Raw genomic sequence first — 23102 nt, 5'->3', positions numbered from 1 at the left:
ACGCGTTTCCTTTTTTGTGCTACCTGATACGCGGTGCTTCCACCGACGAAACATCGCGAACCGTATATCTGCCTTTGAACCGATATGTGATGCGTTTATTGTCGGAAATGAATATGAATGTGACTGGCGCTCTGGATACCACCGTAATGGACGGCCATTATGCAGTTAACAATAGAACCGCATTTCGGAGTTTTCCGCAAATAACTCGCGGAAAGTAAATATGGGCGGTTTATAGCGGCAGAAAATCAAATAACTTGCAATAGCTGGCACTGTTAAACAGCATAAAAAATTCAGACATATTTTTCGACCAAACGTACCCATAAGTCAGGTATATATCCGTGTCACTACTTTTAAACTGTCCATGGCACACTACTTCCCTCGAGTTGTCTGTAAGACAAATGCACGCACTGTAAGATACGACAATATAAGGTCCTTTTTCCTTAAATAATTTCCTTCCAATTTCATTGGTGTAATGTTTGCTCACCCTTCGGTATCTCGATGTGTGATCTCGAGTGATAGACCATAGAAGACAGATCAAATCTTACAAAAGACGCTCACCGTATCCACATTCAGTTGAGGGTACGCCAATGTAATGCTGTTTTCGATCTCAGCCTCGTGAACAAACATGCAATTATGTTTGACGAAACGGAAATATTATCCCACGAATCCACCTACTCGGATTTTGTCATCAAAAAGCCGTAGAAATCAGAACGTGTAAGAACAGTTTTAACCGGGACAGCGGTCATGCCCTAGGTGTTTGTAGGAAATGGGCGCTTTTATGTTGACAGGTAACACAGAAATAAGATGAGTCTTCCATCATCTAACGAAATCAACATCCAAGGAGGTATAACAAGAAGACCTGTCATGACGTCACAAACATGAAGCTGACGTCCACAATGTTAGTTGCGCCAAGTATTACTTTCTGCTGGAAGCGTTTTGATCAAAACTGCCAGATGATGTCATTTACGCGTGTATTAATCGTTCTGATTATAGTCTAAAGTGTAAAGGAATCAAATTTCATTCGTATGTGGACTCGTTCAAGCGATATTTTCTTTCATAGACATTAATTTTGGTTATGGTGATTACCTTCTCTTTAACCGTTTTATGCCTGTCATTTTTGTTTTGATTTCCAATCATTCCAACACGAAAAGCTCTCTGGGCGAAAACTGTGAGATGAAAAGATTGGAAATAGATAGCATAATACGTTCTCAGCTTTTTCTGGTAAGAGGACATAGACCGAACATCAGTACAGTCAGTTCGTATTAAGGATTGCTGATTCCGAAGGTAGCCTTTTCATATTATATATTTCTATTCTTTCTTGCTCGAAACATATAGCACAATAAAGTTAAATAAACGAAGCGAAATGCCTCGCATTTCTGGATCAAATATGAATTTAAGACCAGAACAACATCTGAAAATGAAAACGCCTCCCTGATGCTATGTTATTCACAAAACCACTGCTACATTTTCTGTTTAAACATCTGTTGCGTGCACACGACAGAAATTAAGAACCCGAAGCATCGTAAAAAATAGTCTGCTAATGTTTTGGGGCATTTTACATGGAGACGCCGGCTCAAAAGCAACGCACAGCGTACTATACCGCTATGTCAACATCGGTACCCATGTCCTTCCATCACATACATCGACATAGTCTCTGATAGTATGTGAAGTTACGTGACTTCTTGACGTCTTCATAACATAATTTCACCAACTAAATAAAGTACCACACAGCTGACATAAATCTTGAGGAAGACTACGGAGGAGGTCATCGAAAGCCTGGTAGTGACTACAAATATGGCGCGGCAAGAACGCCGTGAAGCATTTGTTCAAGAATGTCGCCATGAAGAACTACGTGTCATAATACACTATACGCGTTAAAGAGCTAAAATTAAATGTGTCACTTATCAAATAATTATTAAAGAACAAAAGTGTCAGCGAAACTGTAACTGAAACGTATACGTATATGATTAGTTGACTGGCTAAAATGTAGCATTCGTAGGACGTTGAAATACACGCCAACATGACGAAGTATCTAAACGAAATCTTTCATAATTCATATGACAAGTGAAGTAGCTTCTTGTGTCGTGGAGAGATATTTAACGATTGTAGTTATATTCCTTTGACGATTTAAAATATTTTCGTCACTATTCAATATATTTTATCGACTTTTTCCAAGCCTCACTGCAGAAACATTCCTAAGTTTTCCCCCATTTTTATGCTATTCCGAAGGTTGTCGGCTTACTGCTCCCTATTTTCCTTCTTAACGATAATACCTCCATTCTCTTTAAGCTTTAGCTCAGGCTCAGGCACGAGTTTCACTTTATTCTGAATTATCGTCTACATTTTCCTACTTGGTGTTGTCGGCGTTTCGGAGCCTTCTCCCGTCTCCACTGAATTTAGCCGTCTCCTTAATGCTCCCTCCTATCGGATTTCCATCTTCTTTGTGCTAACTGTTCTGCCGTAGCCTACCTACTGTCATTTGCGTTTTGAGGTGAAATAAATCTAAGACGAGCACTCAAAAAAAGTTAGTTTGATGTAAGTAAAAAAAAAGTTGTTTCGGATGTCGAAAATAATCAGATAAAGCAACGAGTTATCGACATCTCGCATTGAACCTCACAAGCACTCTCTACTCTGGAACATCGTTTCTCCAACATCTGAGTCCAGTATCTTCCTCGGAATCGGTTAACAAACGGAAAAACAACTGAGGATTTCTGACACTAGCTTTAGACATTGTCTACTCTTTTTGTACTTGGATTATTGACCAGTATGCTGCAAAAAAAAGCATTTTATTTATTCGTTGCAGCTGACCAACTTCTGTCATCTGGAAATCAACAAAGAAAGCAGCTCAACGAAATCACAGCCATGAAAAAGAAGTAAAAAATTCCTTTTTTTGCGTTGCAAGCACATGAGAGTACTAAGGCAATTTCGCAAGGAAAGCAATTTTTTGACCTTATTGTCCTTTGGTACCTGGCGTAGACCGCTTGGCTTCCTTTACTTGCAGTGCAGACTTTTATGGGAGTAGGATCAATGAGAATGAATTTTGTGCTGGGAATTTTGAGGTGAATACGGTGCAAATGAGGTACAGTGTTAATGCGCTTACAGAGCGTCCATTGTTTTCAAGGACTGTTACCTGAATATCCGAAGAAGGAAAATGGTCAGGTTATACAGGCAATTACTTGATTTAATCTTTCGCCAGGTTAAATACGTTCGTGCCCCACATGGGGAAAAAATTGGAAATCCATCAAACTGAGTAAGCCAGGAACCAAAAAATCTTAACCTCCAATTTTGGAGACCCACACATATCATCGCTTGTGCGCTCATGCAGGTCAATATTTAATACTTTTCTCGTGCAGACTTCAATACAGATTCTAGGGGCGTTCAATAAATAATGCAATACATTTTTTTCTGAGAGCAGGTTGATTTTATTCAGAATTGCAATATACCATATTACTTCCCACTGTTTTGGCTAAAAACTATATTTTTCAACATAATCTCCGTTCAGTGCTCTAGACATACGCCACCTTACTTGGAGGACCTGTATGCCCGCATGGTAGCACTCTACTGGTCGACGTCGAAGCCAACTTCTTGCTGCTTCAGTAACCTTCCCAGTCATCCACGTACTGCTTCCCCAGGAGTGCATCCTTCGTTGAGCTAAACAGTTGTAAGTCGGAAGGAGGGTTGGGGTGGGGGGGGAGAGGGGGGGGGGAGACTCAAGCTCTAGGGTGGAGATCGGACAGGTTTTCGCGACATTGTTGCGATGATGGCAGACGCCTCGCCAACGACTCACCGTGCTTTTGTTCACTGCCAGGTCTCCGTACATATTCTACAAGCGTATGTAAATATCTGCGATGCTCCAGTTTTATGCTAAAAGAAACTCAGTGACAGGTCTGTGCTTGGAACACACCTTACTTACAGGCGCCACTTTGAAGCTACGTATAGCGCCGCCACCTATCGGAACTTTATGAAACTATAGTGACTGAAGCGGGAATATTTCACAATGTCCCACAACATACTCCGCGTTTTCTCAACAGAAACTAGCCGAAACAAATGTGCTGAATTACTCACTCAACGCCCTGCGTATTAAAAAATTCCAATAAATGTAACACCATTATTTTGCAAACGAATAAAACTTCGCCATTTTTCCGCACCTAGGTCAGCATAAAAGCAAAGTATTTGGCGTCTTGTTAACCAAGGAGTGATGCTCTTCAAATTCACCAGTTTTAATGAAGTGTGATACACTACAGTCCTCTAGCTATTGCCTATGTTATTGCAGTAACCATCGTAGTGACGTTATTGGTAGATAATCGATTCCGAGCGTTCATTTAGTATCAGGTCAAAGAGAGATTCCTGAGAACTTCAACAATCATTACGAACTGTACATATTCAACTATCAAATATTGTCAATTAGCTATTCAAAAATGGTTCAAATGGCTCTGAGCACTATGGGACTCAACTGCTGTGGTCATAAGTCCCCTAGAACTTAGAACTACTTAAACCTAACTAACCTAAGGACATCACACACATCCATGCCCGAGGCAGGATTCGAACCTGCGACCGTAGCGGTCGTGCGGTTCCAGACTGTAGCGCCTTTAACCGCTCGGCCACTCTGGCCGGCTTAGCTATTCAGTCGCGGATTCTCTCTGCAGCTGCAGTATGCTTGAACACTGAGTACTGTTTCGTCAATGGAGACCACTGATATGCTACTCCGGAGTAACAATTTATAAATGACAGGAACTTTTTCTATAAAATAACAAAGTTTTGTTATTTCGGACACTCATTCACAAATTGGACACAGTTTTTTTTTAAATCACAGTATGTCAGTTCATGCACGTGGGAACGTAATGAGTGATTTTATTTACAAAGGACAACTTAGGGCACTTATTCTTCTGCTGCCAAAGCCCATTAACGCCACATTTCGCCTAAATGTCCTAAATGATACGTTCTTCGTACACGCCACACATTGATTTCTGCTGTTAGCACTGACAACTCCACCCAGACGCCTCTGATCTCGGTCGTTTTGTCCGTGGTGAGAGGTAATGCCTGAAATTTGGTATTCTCGGCACAGACATTGTGGAACGTCCTACGTGTGTAACTCCAACTACCTTTCCGCCTTCAGAATCTGTTAATTCCCGTCACGCGGCCATAATCACGTCGGAAACTTTTTCTCATGGATCACCTGAGTACAAATGTTAGCTCCGCTATTGCACTGCCCTCTTGTATCTTGTGTGCGCGATACTATCGCCATTTGTATATGTGCATATCCTATGCAAAGGGCCTTTGTCACCTCGGCATAAATACTGGCCGTCCAGCTGCCAGGTGGTATTGAATCTGTGACAGAGTAGGAGCGGGCTCCAGCCGTGAGGCCAAGGAGGCATCATCGCTCACCCACCATCCACTAGAGCATCAATATCCATTTGCCATCACACAGGACCGCGTGCCTCTGCACCACTGGGCCAATGGTCGAACTGAGACCCTGCCAGCCGCTGATCCGCTGGGCGCCCGTCGTCACCAGACGCCGCCAGCCATTCCTAGAGGCCGTCTCTGCTCCAGATACATCTACACATCTGCGGACATCTACGCAACAACGCCTCGCTGCCGACGAGTGAGGATTCGACGGCCGCCCTTGTCTGTGGACTTGGGCTCAAGGCCTCTATTGTAAACTGGAGCGAAATAAATAAATCAGATGCCGAAAAGAGCACAGGTAGTCCCAGTCTTCAAGAAGGGTCGTCGAGCAGATGCGCAAAACTACAGACCTATATCTCTGACGTCGACCTGTTGTAGAATTTTAGAACAGGTTTTTTTGCTCGCGTATCATGTCGTTTCTGGAAACCCAGAATCTACTCTGTAGGAATCAACATGGATTCCGGAAACAGCGATCGTGTGAGACCCAACTGTCTTTATGTGTTCATGAGACCCAGAAAATATTAGATGCAGGCTCCCAGGTAGATGCCATTTTCCTTGACTTCCGGAAGGCGTTCGATACAGTTCCGCATTGTCGTCTGCTAAACAAAGTAAGAGCCTACAGAACATCAGACCAGCTGTGTGGCTGGATTGAAGAGTTTTTAGCAAACAGAGCACGGCAGGTTGTTCTCAATGGAGAGACGTCTACAGACGTTAAAGTAACCTCTGGCCTGCCACAGGGGAGTGTTATGGGACCATTGCTTTTCACAATATATAAATGACCTTGTAGATAGCGTCGGAAGTTCCAAGCGGCATTTCGCGGATGATGCTGTAGTATACACAGAAGTTGCAGCATTAGAAAATTGCAGCGAAGTGCAGTAAGATCTGCAGCGGATAGGCACTTGGTGCAGGGAGTGGCAACTGACCATTAACAGAGACAAATGTAATGTATTGCGGTTACATAGAAAGAAGGATACTTTATTGTATGATTATGTGATAGCGGAACAAACACTGGTAGCAGTTACTTCTGTAAAATGTCTGGGAGTATGCGTGCGGAACGTTTTGAAGTGGAATGACCATATAAAATTAATTGTTGGTAAGGCGGGTGCCAGGTTGAGATTCATTGGGATAGTCTTTAGAAAATGCAGTCCATCAACAAAGGAGGTGGCTTACAAAACACTCGTTCGACCTATACTTGAGTATTGCTCATCATTGTTGGATCGGTACCAGGTCAGGTTGACGGAGGAGATAGAGAAGATCCAAAGAAGAGCGGCGCGTTTCGTCACAGGGTTGTTTGGTAAGCGTGATAGCGTTACGGAGATGTTTAGCAAGTGGCAGACTCTGCAAGAGAGGCGCTCTGCGTCACCGTGTAGGTTACTGTCCAGGTTTCGAGAGGGTGCGTTTCTGGATGAGGTATCGAATATGTTGCTTCCCCCTACTTATACCTCCCGAGGAGATCACGAATGTAAAATTAGAGAGATTCGAGCGCGCACGGAGGCTTTTCGGCACTCGTTCTTCCCGCGAACCGTACGCGACTGGAACAGAAAAGGGAGGTAATGACAGTGGCACGCAAAGTGCCCTCCGCCACACACCGTTGGGTGGCTTGCGGAGTATAAATGTAGATGTAGATGTAGATGTAGGTATAGAACGTGACTGGATTTGCCCTTGTCTATCCACTACAGAATACTGAGCTCCTAGACCAACATAATAACTCACACGAGTTTACAAGATTATCATAAGCACACCATCACCCACTTTATAGCCTGATTTAAAGTAGTTGTCACTTGACAGGCAACGTGCTGCAGGGCTCCCGCCACCAATAAACCAATGGCAGCCGGGGCTGTCGGCTGCCACTGCGTTGCCACTTCGCTCTGCTGAGCTGACTAAAGCATTGTGCCAACCAGTCCTCAGCGAGCCGTTGTAGACGTGCGGGTGAGAGATTTGAGTGACTTGTAGCTTCGCGTGTTTACGATGTCTGATGAAAGGAGTCGCAAGAGAGGTAGGCCGAGGCTGCACACTCCTCGGAAACCTTCAAAAAGTGGCGGACATGGCGTCTTTATACGCAGTCAGGAGCGTGAATGCGTGTGTTCCTTAAGGGAGTATTTTGAGAGAGAGGGGGATGCAGGAGGGCCTCTCGTTCCTTTGGATAAGGTGGTGGAGCGAACTGCAGGTGCTCTGCGGTAGCGAACGATCAGTAATAAGAATCTGCAAGGAGAAATTCACGAAAGAAGGCTCAAGTGACTCATCTAAATTGGAGACACCTGGGAAAAAGAGGCGACTGGAGAAGAAGGTCACAAAACTTGACTCTTTTCAGGAGGATGGCATTCGTCGTCAAATATACGCATTTCATTCGAGGAAGGAGTATCCAACACTCAAAAAACTACATGCTACCCTCACAGCGGCTGACCCGTTTCAGGGTAGTAAATCATCTTTGTTACGAGACGGGAAAATGTTAGGATTCCGCTATAAATACATCTCTGGCAGAAAGTTACTAATGGAACGCCAAGATATTGCAGCCTGGCGATGCCGCTTTCTTAGAGAATTAGTGGAGACAAATTTTGATGATATCGTTCGGCTTGATGAAACGTGGGTGAATGCAGGACACAGTTTAAAAAAAGGCTGGACAGATGGTACCATCAGCGGAAGTATGGCAGCTCCGAACAGCAGAGGAAAAAGGATAATTGTAGCACATGCCGGAAAATTCATAAGGTTTCATTCCAAATTGTCTGCTGCTATTCAGTTCAAATAAGACTTCCGACTACCACGAAGAGATGAACCACAATACTTTTGTGAAATAGTTTGAAGAGTGTGTGCTCCAGAACTTAACAAAAAACTCTGTCATTGTTATACACTCCTGGAAATTGAAATAAGAACACCGTGAATTCATTGTCCCAGGAAGGGGAAACTTTATTGACACATTCCTGGGGTCAGATACATCACATGATCACACTGACAGAACCACAGGCACATAGACACAGGCAACAGAGCATGCACAATGTCGGCACTAGTACAGTGTATATCCACCTTTCGCAGCAATGCAGGCTGCTATTCTCCCATGGAGACGATCGTAGAGATGCTGGATGTAGTCCTGTGGAACGGCTTGCCATGCCATTTCCACCTGGCGCCTCAGTTGGACCAGCGTTCGTGCTGGACGTGCAGACCGCGTGAGACGACGCTTCATCCAGTCCCAAACATGCTCAATGGGGGACAGATCCGGAGATCTTGCTGGCCAGGGTAGTTGACTTACACCTTATAGAGCACGTTGGGTGGCACGGGATACATGCGGACGTGCATTGTCCTGTTGGAACAGCAAGTTCCCTTGCCGGTCTAGGAATGGTAGAACGATGGGTTCGATGACGGTTTGGATGTACCGTGCACTATTCAGTGTCCCCTCGACGATCACCAGTGGTGTACGGCCAGTGTAGGAGGTCGCTCCCCACACCATGATGCCGGGTGTTGGCCCTGTGTGCCTCGGTCGTATGCAGTCCTGATTGTGGCGCTCACCTGCACGGCGCCAAACACGCATACGACCATCATTGGCACCAAGGCAGAAGCGACTCTCATCGCTGAAGACGACACGTCTCCATTCGTCCCTCCATTCACGCCTGTCGCGACACCACTGGAGGCGGGCTGCACGATGTTGGGGCGTGAGCGGAAGACGGCCTAACGGTGTGCGGGACCGTAGCCCAGCTTCATGGAGACGGTTGCGAATGGTCCTCGCCGATACCCCAGGAGCAACAGTATCCCCACTTTGCTGGGAAGTGGCGGTGCGGTCCCCTACGGCACTGCGTAGGATCCTACGGTCTTGGCGTGCATCCGTGCGTCGCTGCGGTCCGGTCCCAGGTCGACGGGCACGTGCGCCTTCCGCCGACCACTGGCGACAACATCGATGTACTGTGGAGACCTCAAGCCCCACGTGTTGAGCAATTCGGCGGTACGTCCACCCGGCCTCCCGCATGCCCACTATACGCCCTCGCTCAAAGTCCGTCAACTGCACATACGGTTCACGTCCACGCTGTCGCGCATGCTACCAGTGTTAAAGACTGCGATGGAGCTCCGTATGCCACGGCAAACTGGCTGACACTGACGGCGGCGGTGCACAAATGCTGCGCAGCTAGCGCCATTCGACGGCCAACACCGCGGTTCCTGGTGTGTCCGCTGTGCCGTGCGTGTGATCATTGCTTGTACAGCCCTCTCGCAGTGTCCGGAGCAAGTATGGTGGGTCTGACACACCGGTGTCAATGTGTTCTTTTTTCCATTTCCAGGAGTGTAGATAACGCTCCTTATCATTCAGTAATACAAGACAAAGCACCCACAAAGGCAACGAGGAAAAACGACATTGTTAGCTGGTTACAGAAACATAAGGTGCAGTTCGACAGTAATTTTACAAGGGCAGAATTATTAGAACTTGTATCGCAACACAAGCCATAGAACGCGATTCACATTGTGGATGAAGTAGCAAAAAAATACGGGCATAAAGTGCTCAGATTGCCTCCTTACCATTGCCATTTCAACGCAATAGAGCTGATTTGGGCGCAGGTTAAGCAGCATATTGCTGCAGAAAATAAGAAATTCACATTAACCGAAGTGGAACGCCTTTTGAAAGAGGCAGTTGAAATTGTGACATCGGAAGACTGGCAGAAGGTAGTACATCACGTGAAAGGAGTGATACTGGACGCATGGAACAATGAAGGTATCTTACAACAAAGTGTCGAAGACTTGATTATATCTGTCAATACGAGCAGCGAGACTGATAGTTCCACTGACTGACTCTGAATTAAGCGGTGTTATCGCATTGTCTGATTAGTGTGTAGTGTACTTACTGCCATTAAATAGTGTGTTTGTGAATTTATTTCGATTAATTCTTATTCTTGTTGTGAGACTAAGAAATACTGTTTGGCCAGCTCTCGTCATCTCCTTACGGTAACTTAGACTGAATTTTAATTCTATTTCATTTTGTATATACACCAAGATGTTATTCAATGTGTGTAATAGTTTTCGAGATTTGCAATCTAAAGAAGAAAACTTTTCCGGACGCGAAAATTTCTCACACTTCAATAGTTAATGTAACAACGGCCCTAATTAAAATTAAGAAAAGATATTTGATTTGCTTATAGATACCACTGAGACCGATACTGTACGTAAATTTCAAAATATTTACGTAATATTTATAGGAGATAGAGATTTTAAACGTCGTACTTGTTTCGAGTTCAGTACTGATAGGGTTGCTTAAAGATGCTGTTTTCAGATATTTATATACAAGAAACGTGATGCACTACGAAAACTTTTAAGGATTCTTTGCCGAGTGCATTATTTTGTTAATGAATGGAAAAAAATATTTTGCTGTGACACCAATAGTTTTTCAGTAATGACGTGATAAGTTAGAAGCTGTTTCCAAAATCTAGAATTTAAATGGTTTCAAACAAATTAACGTAACTCTTGTCCTAATTAAAATTAAGAATAGATATTTGACAGATTGAGAGACATTGTAGAGATATACATCATATTTTGGTTTGAAATTTTTTGCTTGCTTTATGTAGAAGATACAGGCTTTAAAACGATTTTCTATCGCCGGGGGTAGCGAAGTGCTAAGGCGCCTGCCTCCAGCCAGTGCTTGACGTGACAACGCCGCAACTTCGCAGCGCAAACGTCAAGTGACAACTACTTTAAATCAGACTTATAGGACTCGTTATGCGAAGCAGGTCCAAATTTTGTATTTCAAGTCGAAGGACCTGGGAAGTTTCCCAGAGGATTAACTGGATTCGAATGTAAGGCTCCGGGCGAGGTGATACAGTAGTTAACACACTGGGCTAGCATTCAAGAGAACGTTAACTCAGATTCTGAATAGATCACGCAGATTTAGGTTTTTATAGTTTCCTTGAATCGCTTGACGCAAATAGCAGGATAGTTACTTTGAATAGGACTAGGCAGAATTTCTTCTCACCCTCCTCCAAATCCGAGCTCGTGTTCCGTAATCTGTTGTCCTTTTCACTGATGGATTTCAATCTTCCTTTGTTCCTTCATACCAAGCAGTCACTTGTTCTTAACTCTTTGGAGCACGGAGCAGGCCAATGTGTTGCGACCCTTGTTGCACGAAATTTATGACTTTTACAAAGAACCGTGCTATTCATATGCCTCTAACTCTTGGCGCTCTGTAGTTTGTAATAATTCGTATTTCATGTCTTCTTTGTGTCTTAAGTTGCTTGGGCACAGAAAGATATTTACTAATGAAATAATAACGTTCAAAAATGTTCAAATGTGCGTGAAATCTTATGGGACTTGACTGCTAATGTCATCAGTCCCTAAGCTTACACACTACTTAACCTAAATTATCCTAGGGACAAATACAAACGCACACCCATGCCCGAGGGAGGACTCGAACCTCCGCCGGGAGCAGCCGCACAGTCCATGACTGCAGCGCCTTAGACCGAAATAATAATGAGTACCCATAGTCTAGTCTGATTACATTTAAAAGAAGGTATGTAAAACACATTCTAAGGCAAAAATAAGAAACGAAGCCCCACGAAGGAGTTAAGCAAATTGGTGGCAAACTGATATTCACACAGGTATCGGCGGAAAATGCAAAACACTATTCTTTGGGGGCTGATGGATGAATGGTTGGTCGGTTGGTTGGTTGATCTGGGGACAGGAGACCAAACAGCGAGGTCATCGGAGATGGGGATGGATGTCCGTCATGCCCTTACATAGGAACCATCCCGACATTTGCCTGAAGCGGTCTAGGGAAATCACGGAAAACCTGAATCAAAATGGCCGGACGCAGGTTTGAACCGTCGTCATACCGAATGCGAGTCCAGTGTGCTAACCACTGCGCCACCTCGCTCGGTATGGATCAATGTGTGACGCTGCAGCGCAGTTTCACCACGCAGCTGGCAAAGTCTGGGATATCATGGGATCAAGTCTTTGCGAATTCCGTTCACTGTATTATTTGGACAGTACCTATTCCTGGCAATATACGCAGATGCCAGCATTTGAGAAAGGACGTGTACTTAGGCTCAAAGAAGCCAGAGGGAGTAATCAGCGAATCTCTCGACGTTTCCATAGGAGCGATTCGACTGTTCGACGACGTTGGCAGGAATGGATGCACCATGGCCGTACACAGCGTCAATAAAGAAGCGAGACGAGAGGACCGATCAGTCGTCAGAGAGGCACTCAGAGCCCCGGATTCATCATAATCATCTCTCCCACACGCAACTGGTGCTTCAGTGAACACAAGGACCATTAATGGCCGCCTCACGGCGGAATACCTCTGTACACCAAGAAGCATGTTTGCAGTGATATTGTGCACATTAGGCCTGGAATATCATTGTCTGGAGAACAGTTGTCTTCGGTGATGAGTCCCAGTTTGGACTGAGCTCTGATGACCAGCGGAGACGTGTCCGGAGGCGCAGTGGACAGCGGAGGGATACCAAACTGACTGTCGCCCGCCAGGAATGACGGTCTGGAATGCCATTTCATTTCTTAGCAGGACGTGTTTGGTTGTCAACGTGTCATCCTTGCAGCTCAGCGATACGTCAGCCATACGTCTACGTTCCGTTTTGTTTCCCTTCATGGCAAGTCATCCTGGGCTTGCGTTTCAACAGGACAATGCCCGCCTGCAGACAGCAGGAAATCCTGCTGCTTGTCTTCGTGTTTGCCAAACACCACCTTCGCCAGCAAGATCGGCGGATCTCTCACCATCCGAAAACGTTTAGAGCATTATGGGCAGGGACCTCCGACCTCCTCTCGATTTTGACGAACTAACGTGCCAGTTGGATAGAATTTAGCACGTTATTCCTCAGGAGAACATCGAACAGCTTTATCAATCAATGCCAAGCCGAATGACTGCGTGCTAAGCGGCCAGACGTGGACTAACGCGTTAATGACTTGCTCAATTTGTGAATTTCTTCCTATTGAATAAATCATCCATTTATTCTGAAACTGTTGTGATATGTTTTTCTGTACATTTACATCACATGTACCCATTTCCGTTCTATTCGGATAATTACTTCATGGTGCTTTTTCCACTGTACATAAAAATGGTACTTTCAGTTTTCAGGATTGCTGGGATTGGTGTTTCCACCAACTCTCTGCCCTGCCTCCATATTCGTAACAAATCCGACTCCCGTTGTACCATTAACTGCTCCTGTTGATATTAGCCTGCATTCGTCGGACCAGAAACCCTTGTCTTCTTTCCATTTTACATCACTGTCTCTCACTTTATCGAGATTGAGCCTTAGTATTTCCATATTAAATTTTCCAGTTTCCCTACCTCGTTCAAACTTTTGACATTCCATGTCCCGACTCGTAGAATATTCCCCGTTTCGTTCGTTACTGCATCTTTTTCTCCCGGAGATCCGAATGGGCGTCTAATCCGGAATCTTTGGCCAAGGGAGATATCATCATGACTCATTTTTAATTACACGCCTCATGTCTACACCTGCTTGCCAAACCTGCAACTCACATTTACCTGGCAGAGTGAGAGTGTTCATCGAACAACTTTCACTCTGTTTCTCTGCTGATCCAATCTCGAATAGTACGTGGAAAAAATGAACACGTATATCTTTCCTCCCAAGCTCTGATTTATATTATTTTGTTACAATTATCATTTCTCCGTGTAAATGAGTCTGAACAAAGTATTTTCTCATTCCAAGGAGAACGTTGGAGATTGAAATTTTGTGAAAAGGTCTCGCCTCAACAAAGATACGCCCATGTTTTAATGTTTGCCATCCCAACTTGCTTATCATGTCCCTAACACTCTCCCCCTATTACGTGATAATACAAAACGTGCTACCTTTCTTTGAACTTTTTGGACACCCTCCGTGTGTAATGTTTGGCAAGGATCCCACACTGCACAGCAGTCCTCTAGCAGAGGACGGACAAGCGTAATGTACGGAGTCTCTTTAGCAGACCTGTTGCATTTTCTAAGTGTCCTGGCAATAAAACTCAGTCTTTGGTTTGCCTTCCCCGCGATATTATCTGTGCGATCATTCCAGTTTAAGGTTTTCGAGACTGTAATCCCTAGGTACACTAACATGAAAAAAATCGCAACACCAAGAAGGAGTTGTGCGAAATAAACAGAAATTGTTGGGCGTGTTTCTACACCTGAAAGATGATATCTATTCAAATTTCGCGCCAGTCGCATAATAATGGTGATAGTGGCTCTGCTATGAGGACCCCTATCGGGTTTGCTTTAAATACACGTGGTAACGGTTATTAGGGTTAGTTAGCTTTGAGATTGCACGTGGTGAGTTGATGTTTATCAAGAGTGCCTTTAAGGTGACAAAGACGCCATTATCAGCACCTCTCTGAGTTTGAACGAGATCGTGTAACAGAGCTACGAGAAGCTGTATGTTCCTTCTGCGATACTGCAGAAAGACTTGGCAAGAATGTAGAAACTGTACACGATTGCTGGCAGTGGTGGTCACGAGAATGTACGATCGCAAGACGACAGGGTTTCAGACGGCCACGTGGCACTACCGAGAGGGTAGACAGCCCTATGGCTGTGTCGCTATGTACAGCATATGCAGCAGCAACGCAACGAACTGTTACGAATCGGTTACTTAAATGACACCTCCGAGCCAGGCGCCCTGTAGCATGCATTCCACTGACCCCTAACCACCACAGTTGGCAACTTCAGTGGTGTCGAGCGAGTGCTCATTGGATGGTTGAGTGGAGGTATGTTGTGGTTTCTGATGAACCGCTTCGGTCCCATTGATGAACGTGTGTTGGTTAGGAGGAGGTCAGGTGAGCACCTGCAACCAACCTGTCGACGGCCAAGCTGAACTTGACCTACACCTGATATCATAGTCTGGGGTGCTACTTCGTGATAACAGGAGCACTCTCGTGGTCATCCACGCACCCTGACTGCCAATTCGTACGTCAATCTGGTGATTCGATCTTTTGGGCTGGCACTCAAGAACAACATTTCAGGGAGTTCAAAAAATGGTTCAAATGGCTCTGAGCACTATGGGACTTAACATCTGAGGTCATCAGTCCCCTAGAACTTAGAGCTACTTAAACCTAACTAATCTAAGGACATCACACACATCCATGCCCGAGGCAGGATTCGAACCTGCGACCGTAGCGGTCGCGCGGTTCCAGACTTAAGCGTTTCAGGGAGTACTTTCCACCAGAATAACGCTCGCCCACATACCGCTGTTGTAACGCAGCATGCTCCATAGAGCGTTAACATGTTGCCTTGGCCTGTTAGATCACCAGATCTGTCTCCAGTCGAGCACATATAGGACATCATCAGACGACAACTCCAGCAAAATCCACAAGCAGCACTAACCGTCCCTTTATTGACCGACCATGTGCAACACACATAATACTCCGTCCCGCAAACTGACATCCGGCACCAGCACAATAAATTGCATGCATGTTTGCATGCTTACATTCAACATTCTGGCGGTTATACCGGTCATTAAAGTACGATAATTTCACATTTGCGAAAGCTTAAATCGTGCTTATATTAACATGTGGTCTTGCAGTGTTAATCAGTTACATATTTCTGAGACAAATCTATTTTCGAAAGTTATTTCTACTAATTAATTTTTTTGTGCTGTGATTTTTTTTCAATGTATTTAGTTGAATTGACAGCCTTTACATGTGTGTGATTTTTCATAGAACCGAAATTTATCGGACTCCTTTTAGGACTCATGTGGATGAGTTCACACATTTCATTGTTTAGGATCAATTGCCACTTTTTGCACAGTGCAGGTGTAGTACAATATAAAGCTTGCACCCCCACCCCCTCCCCCCATGCGTCATAGCAACGGAATTGCAAGATAGAAGTTATGTGGGACCCAGTGGACCATGCCTGCTGAGCCACACCTCTGACGCTCGATACCTCAAGCGCCTTCTGCCGCCGTAATATAAGAGGGCCAGCAGCAGCGGCTCAGCCCATATGTGCTTGAAGCCACTTCGCTTTAGGACGCTATGCAAACGCCAACTAGTCGGCTTCGACTCCATCATTGTTACCGAAGTGATAGCTGGACTCTGTTTCTTGTTGCATCAATTGTAATGAGTCTTCGTACGCTTGGAGAGATAAAAGTCAAGTAAATCTTCTGTTTGCTATGTTACTTGTTCAATAATCTTTTATACCCCTGTCCAGCTTTCCTATGACGACAGTTGCTGCAACATCCTGTAGCCCACCTCTGCTGACCACTGTGTATTAAGTCGTACGCAACAAGAAATATGTTGTGTAAATCATTTTTAATTTGGTTATGATCTTCTCAAGAGCATACTAGATGATGAAGGTCATTATCGTCTGCATACGGTCTAAAATGTCTGTACAAATTGTCACCTAAATCATTTCTATAGATTAGTGAAAGCAGAGGGTCTGTAACACTTCCTTGAGAATGTCAGACATCACTACTGTTTGATTCAACGACTTTCCATCAGTTACTATGAACTATGATCTTTCTGACAGGAAATCGTGAATCTAGTCGCATAACTAAGAGGCTACTCCACAGGCACGCAGTTTGATTAGAAGTAACAGTATTAAAAGCCTTCTGGAAATCTAGAAATGCAGAATAAATATGAAACCTTCTGTCAACAGCACTAATTACTTCGTGAGAATAATGAGTTAGTTGTGTTTCACAAAATACAAATTCGTGTCAACTGTGTGTCAACAGATCATTTTCCTCGAGGTAACTCATAATGTTCAAACACAGTGTATGGACCAAATTCACACTGTAAATCGACTTTTGTGATATGGGTCTGTAATTTATAGTACCTGGTGATCAAAAAGTCATTATAAATTTGAAAACTGAATAAATTACGGAATAATGTAGATAGAGAGGCACAAATTGACACACATGCTTGGAATGACATGGGGTTTTATTAGAACCATAAAAACACAAAAGTTCAAAAATTGTCCGACAGATGGCTTCATCTGATCAGAATAGCAATATTTAGCATAACAAAGTAAGACAAAGCAAAGATGATGTTCTTTACAGGAAATGCTCAGTATGTCCACCATCATTCCTCAAGAATAGCTGTAGTCGAGGTATAATGTTGTGTACAGCATTGTAAAGCATGTCCGGAGTTATGGTGAGGCATTGGCGTTGGATGTTGTCTTTCAGCATCCCTAGAGATGTCGGTCGATCACGATACACTTGCGACTTCAGGCAACCCCAAAGCCAATAATCGCACAGACTGAGGTCTGGGGACCTAGGAGGCCAAGAATGAAGAAAGTGGCGGCTGAGCACACGATCATCACCAAGCGACGCGCGCAAGAGATCTTTCACGCGTCTAGCAATATGGGGTGGACCGCCATCCTGCATAAACTTTGTACGTTCCAGCAGGTGTTTATCAGCCAGGCTAGGGATGATGCGATTCTGTAACATAACGGCGTACCTCTCACCCGTCACGGTAGTACTCACTGACGTTTTGCTGTCCAGCGCCATCTGTCGGACATGTTGTGAATTTTTTTTTTTTTTTGTACTAATAAAACCCCATGTCATTCCAAGCATGTGTGTCAATTTTTACCTCTCTATCTACATTATTCCGTGGTTTATTACGTTTTTAAATTTATACTGACTTTATGATCACCCGGTATTACTCCTACTTAATTTCTTGAGCATAGGTATGAATCTTTCGTCGATCGATCCATTATATACGATTGCTAGGTATGGATCTACTGTATCAGCATACTCTGAAGGGAAACTCACTGGTATACCTTGCCTTTATTAAGTGATTTAAGCTGCTTCACTACACCGACGGTATCTACTACTAAGCTACTCTACATTCGGACTCAGGGTTGTGGGACACATGGGGCATGAGGGAAGTCCCTCACATCCCCATGCCTGCCCCCCCCCCCCAGCTCCTTACCCCTCCCCCCCGCCCCCACCAGTGATGCTCACTGAGAATAGCTTCAATCTGTGTTACTGAAGCCAAAACCACATGGAGAGGTGAGCGAAAGGTTACCAACTCAGCCTGCATTTGGACACAGCAATCACAGTCCTTATCCGTACTAAAGATGGCCGAACCCCGAACTACACAGTTACTGAAACGTTACACTGCGTCCATTGAGCACACAAAAATGCAACAGATTTAATAATTTAAACTATCAAACACAAAGGTAACTGAAAACCAGTGGCTCCTGTTTCGAGCTCGAAAAATAGTTCACAAACGAACGCTTTACTCGACCGTGCAGTTGCAGGAACGGAATCGGCTGCCTTACTGACTGTGTAACCGACACTGAACTGAGGATAAAGCTTATGGGTCTTTAATTTACTGGTTTCCATTGCTTTCTGCATCCTCATGCCGTTGACCATTGCTGATTCATCCACCTTTTAGTGGAAGTTTCTCACCCCAGGAGCGAGAATGTGCTCTGATTCTCTGTCCGCTCCTCCGCCGTCTCTGATAAGGCTGTTGGCAAAACGACAGTGACTTCTTATGCCTGAAGTCTTTGGACATCTTTTCTGACGATTTTTATTCAAAATTTAAGCAATGGCTAGGTTCGAACATGGGACCCAGAGTGTTTCGGTTACTAGTCAAAGACACTACCACTAGGCCACATCATAAGATAGCTACAACAAAACCTATCCATAATGCTCTACCAAGCTACATACACATATATCTCAATAAATTCTTATACAATATCATGTACAAATGATCATTCACACAGAACAATTAACAAAGACACTGTGTCAACAAATTAGTTACGCTCAAGCATTAGTTCAAATAAAATCACTTTCTGTCTAATTCAATTAATTAGACTGACAGCATGTAATGTAACGATAACTTTGCTGTCGCTCACAGCTCACAAATTCACATACCCCATAAGACACTGTATCGTGTCACACAACCACCACAAATGTCAGTGCAAAACGATATTTGCTGGCGAAAACAACCAGTGCACATTACCAAACAGTGCTTAAGCATAAGGTAGTGATCCTATTGACATGCAGAAAATCCCTCTGCACTTCTACTGGGATCACTGTCTGTGTGGCTGGAAAAAGCAACATACGTTCCACCAAACAGCTGTATTCACAAGGTGACCACACCCCATGCTGACCATTGGTGATATCTAGCTAACTGTACTGCAGCATGCCAGCTTCTTGAGGCTCTTCCTCTTGGCTTTGCTCAGAACCCACTCGTTCACCCCTGTGCATTAACTGACTATGCTGCTGTCTGTGAATCCCTTGGCTCGTGTGCTGTCCAGCTCAGATTCCAATGCCCTTCTCCAAGCACAGCTCGAGCTTTCAACCTCAGCTGCCACCACAGCCATCTGCATCCCACGCGGACTGCTGACTATGCACCACAAGTTATCTAACCATGGTCACAGTGCTAGCTTCCCTGATGTGTACTAGCTTCAAAATGGACCACTCACTGTCTCTTTCTCATCTCAGACTGTCCACCAAGGCTCAGATCGGTACCAGCAGCGTGGAAAATGCATCCGATAGCATCTCCTATCTACATATTAGCATGCAAGCAACACTAACGCTGCCGGGTCTGTGGGTCAGGCATCTTGGTGTACCGCAAATTGCAAATTCATGGGAGGAGCCTTGTTCGGGAAAGAGAAGTAGATGTATGAATATCAAGAGCTCAAATGGTGAGACAGTTATAAGAAAACAAGGGAGAACTTAACGGCGGAAAGTATACCTCAGAATTAATGACAAAATATTGGGGGAAATAGCCTCACACGTCAGAAAGAATGCAGAAATTCCAATACTAAAAATGGCAGGTGCTGGCAGATGTGAATACCGCAGAACTACCAGTTTAATAAACCATGATTACAAAGTACTGACACAGATTATTTACAGAACAATGGAAACCCTGATAGATGCCAACCTCAGGGAGGAATCTCTTTGTGTTCGAGAGAAATGTGGGAACACATGAGATTCAAATTGCCCCTACAACTTATTTTATAAGGTTAGTTGCCCCCCTTGAACCATAGACCTTGCCGTTGGTGGGGAGGCTTGCGTGACTCAGCGATACAGATGGCCGTACCGTAGATGCAACCACAACGGAGGGGTATCTGTTGAGAGGCCAGACAAACATGTGGTTCCTGAAGAGGGGCAGCAGCCTTTTCAGTAGTTGCAGGGGCAACAGTCTGGATGATTGACTGATATGGCCTTGTAACATTAATCAAAACGGCCTTGCTGTGCTGGTACTGCGAACGGCTGAAAGCAAGGGGAAACTACAGCCGTAATTTTTCCCGAGGACATGCAGCTTTACTGTATGATTAAATGATGATGGCGTCCTCTTGGGTAAAATATTCCGGAGGTAAAATAGTCCCCCATTCGGATCTCCGGGTGGGGACTACTCAAGAGGACGTCGTTATCAGGAGAAAGAAAACTGGCGTTCTACGGATCGGAGCGTGGAATGTCAGATCCCTTAATCGGGCAGGTAGGTTAGAAAATTTAAAAAGGGAAATAGATAGGTTAAAGTTAGATATAGTGGGAATTAGTGAAGTTCGGTGGCAGGAGGAACAAGACTTTTGGTCAGGTGATTACAGGGTTATAAATACAAAATCAAATAGGGGTAATGCAGGAGTAGGTTTAATAATGAATAAAAAAATAGGAGTGCTGGTTAGCTACTACAAAAAACATAGTGAACGCATTATTGTGGCCAAGATAGACACAAAGCCCATGCCTACTACAGTAGTACAAGTTTATATGCCAACTAGCTCTGCAGATGATGAAGAAATTGATGAAATGTATGACGAGATAAAAGAAATTATTCAGGTTGTGAAGGGAGACGAAAATTTAATAGTCATGAGTGACTGGAATTCGTCAGTAGGAAAAGGGAGAAAAGGAAACATAGTAGGTGAATATGGATTGGGGGGAAGAAATGAAAGAGGAAGCCGCCTTGTAGAATTTTGCACAGAGCATAACTTAATCATAGCTAACACTTGGTTCAAGAATCATAAAAGAAGGTTGTATACCTGGAAGAATCATGGAGATACTAAAAGGTATCAGATAGATTATATAATGGTAAGACAGAGATTTAGGAACCAGGTTTTAAATTGTAAGACATTTCCAGGGGCAGGTGTGCATTCTGACCACAATCTATTGGTTATGATCTGCAGATTGAAACTGAAGAAACTGCAAAAAGGTGGGAATTTAAGGAAATGGGACCTGGATAAACTGAAAGAACGAGAGGTTGTAGAGAGTTTCAGGGAGAGCATAAGAGAACAATTGACAGGAATGGGGGAAAGTAATACAGTAGAAGAAGAATGGGTAGCTCTGAGGGATGAAGTAGTGAAGGCAGCAGAGGATCAAGTAGGTAAAAAGACGAGGGCTAATAGAAATCCTTGGGTAACAGAAGAATATTGAATTTAATTGATGAAAGGAGAAAATATAAAAATGCAGTAAATGAAGCAGGCAAAAAGGAATACAAACGTCTCAAAAATGAAATCGACAGGAAGTGCAAAATGGCTAAGCAGGGATGGCTAGAGGACAAATGTAAGGATGTAGAGGCTTGTCTCACTAGGGATAAGATAGATACTGCCTACAGGAAAATTAAAGAGACCTTCGGAGAGAAGAGAACCACTTGTATGAATATCAAGAGCTCAGATGGCAACCCAGTTCTAAGCAAAGAAGGGAAGGCAGAAAGGTGGAAGTAGTATATAGAGGGTTTATACAAGGGCGAAGTACTTGACGACAATATTACGGAAATGGAAGAGAATGTAGATGAAGACGAAATGGGAGATAAGATACTGCGTGAAGAGTTTGACACAGCACTGAAAGACCTGAGTCGAAATAGGTCCCGGGAGTAGACAACATTCCATTAGAACTACTGATGGCCTTGGGAGAGCCAGTCATGACAAAACTCTACCATCTGGTGAGCAAGATGTATGAGACAGGTGAAATACCCTCAGACTTCAAGAAGAATATATTAATTCCAATCCCAAAGAAAGCAGGTGTTGACAGATGTGAAAATTACCGAACTATCAGTTTAATAAGTCACAGCTGCAAAATACTAACGCGAATTCTTTACAGACGAATGGAAAAACTGGTAGAAGCCAACCTCGGGGAAGATCAGTTTGGATTCCGTAGAAATGTTGGAACACGTGAGGCAATACTAACGTTACGACTTGTCTTAGAAGAAAGATTAAGAAAAGGCAAACCTACGTTTCTAGCATTTGTAGACTTAGAGAAAGCTTTTGACAATGTTAACTAGAATACTCTCTTTCAAATTCTGAAGGTGGCAGGGGTAAAATACAGGGAGCGGAAGGCTATTCATAATTTGTACAGAAACCAGATGGCAGTTGTAAGTGTCGAAGGGCATGAAATGGAAGCAGTGGTTGGGAAAGGAGTGAGACAGGGTTGTAGCCTCTCCCCGATGTTATTCAATCTGTATATTGAGCAAACAGTAAAAGAAACATAAGAAAAATCGGAGTAGGTATTTAAATTCATGGAGAAGCAGTAATAACTTTGAGGTTCGCCGATGACATTGTAATTCTGTCAGAGACAGCAGAAGACTTGGAAGAGCAGTTGAACGGAATGGACAGTGTCTTGAAAGGAGGATATAAGATGAACATCAACAAAAGCAAAACGAGGATAATGGAATGTAGTCAAATTAAATCGGGTGATGCTGAGGGAATTAGATTAGGAAATGAGACACTTAAAGTAGTAAAGAAGTTTTGCTATTTAGGGAGTAAAATAACTGATGATGGTCGAAGTAGAGAGGATATAAAATGTAGACTGGCAATGGCAAGGAAATCGTTTCTGAAGAAGAGAAATTTGTTA

Source organism: Schistocerca nitens, chromosome 2 (assembly GCF_023898315.1).
Source record: "Schistocerca nitens isolate TAMUIC-IGC-003100 chromosome 2, iqSchNite1.1, whole genome shotgun sequence".
NCBI lineage: Eukaryota > Metazoa > Arthropoda > Insecta > Orthoptera > Acrididae > Schistocerca > Schistocerca nitens.
This window is presented reverse-complemented; position numbering follows the sequence as displayed.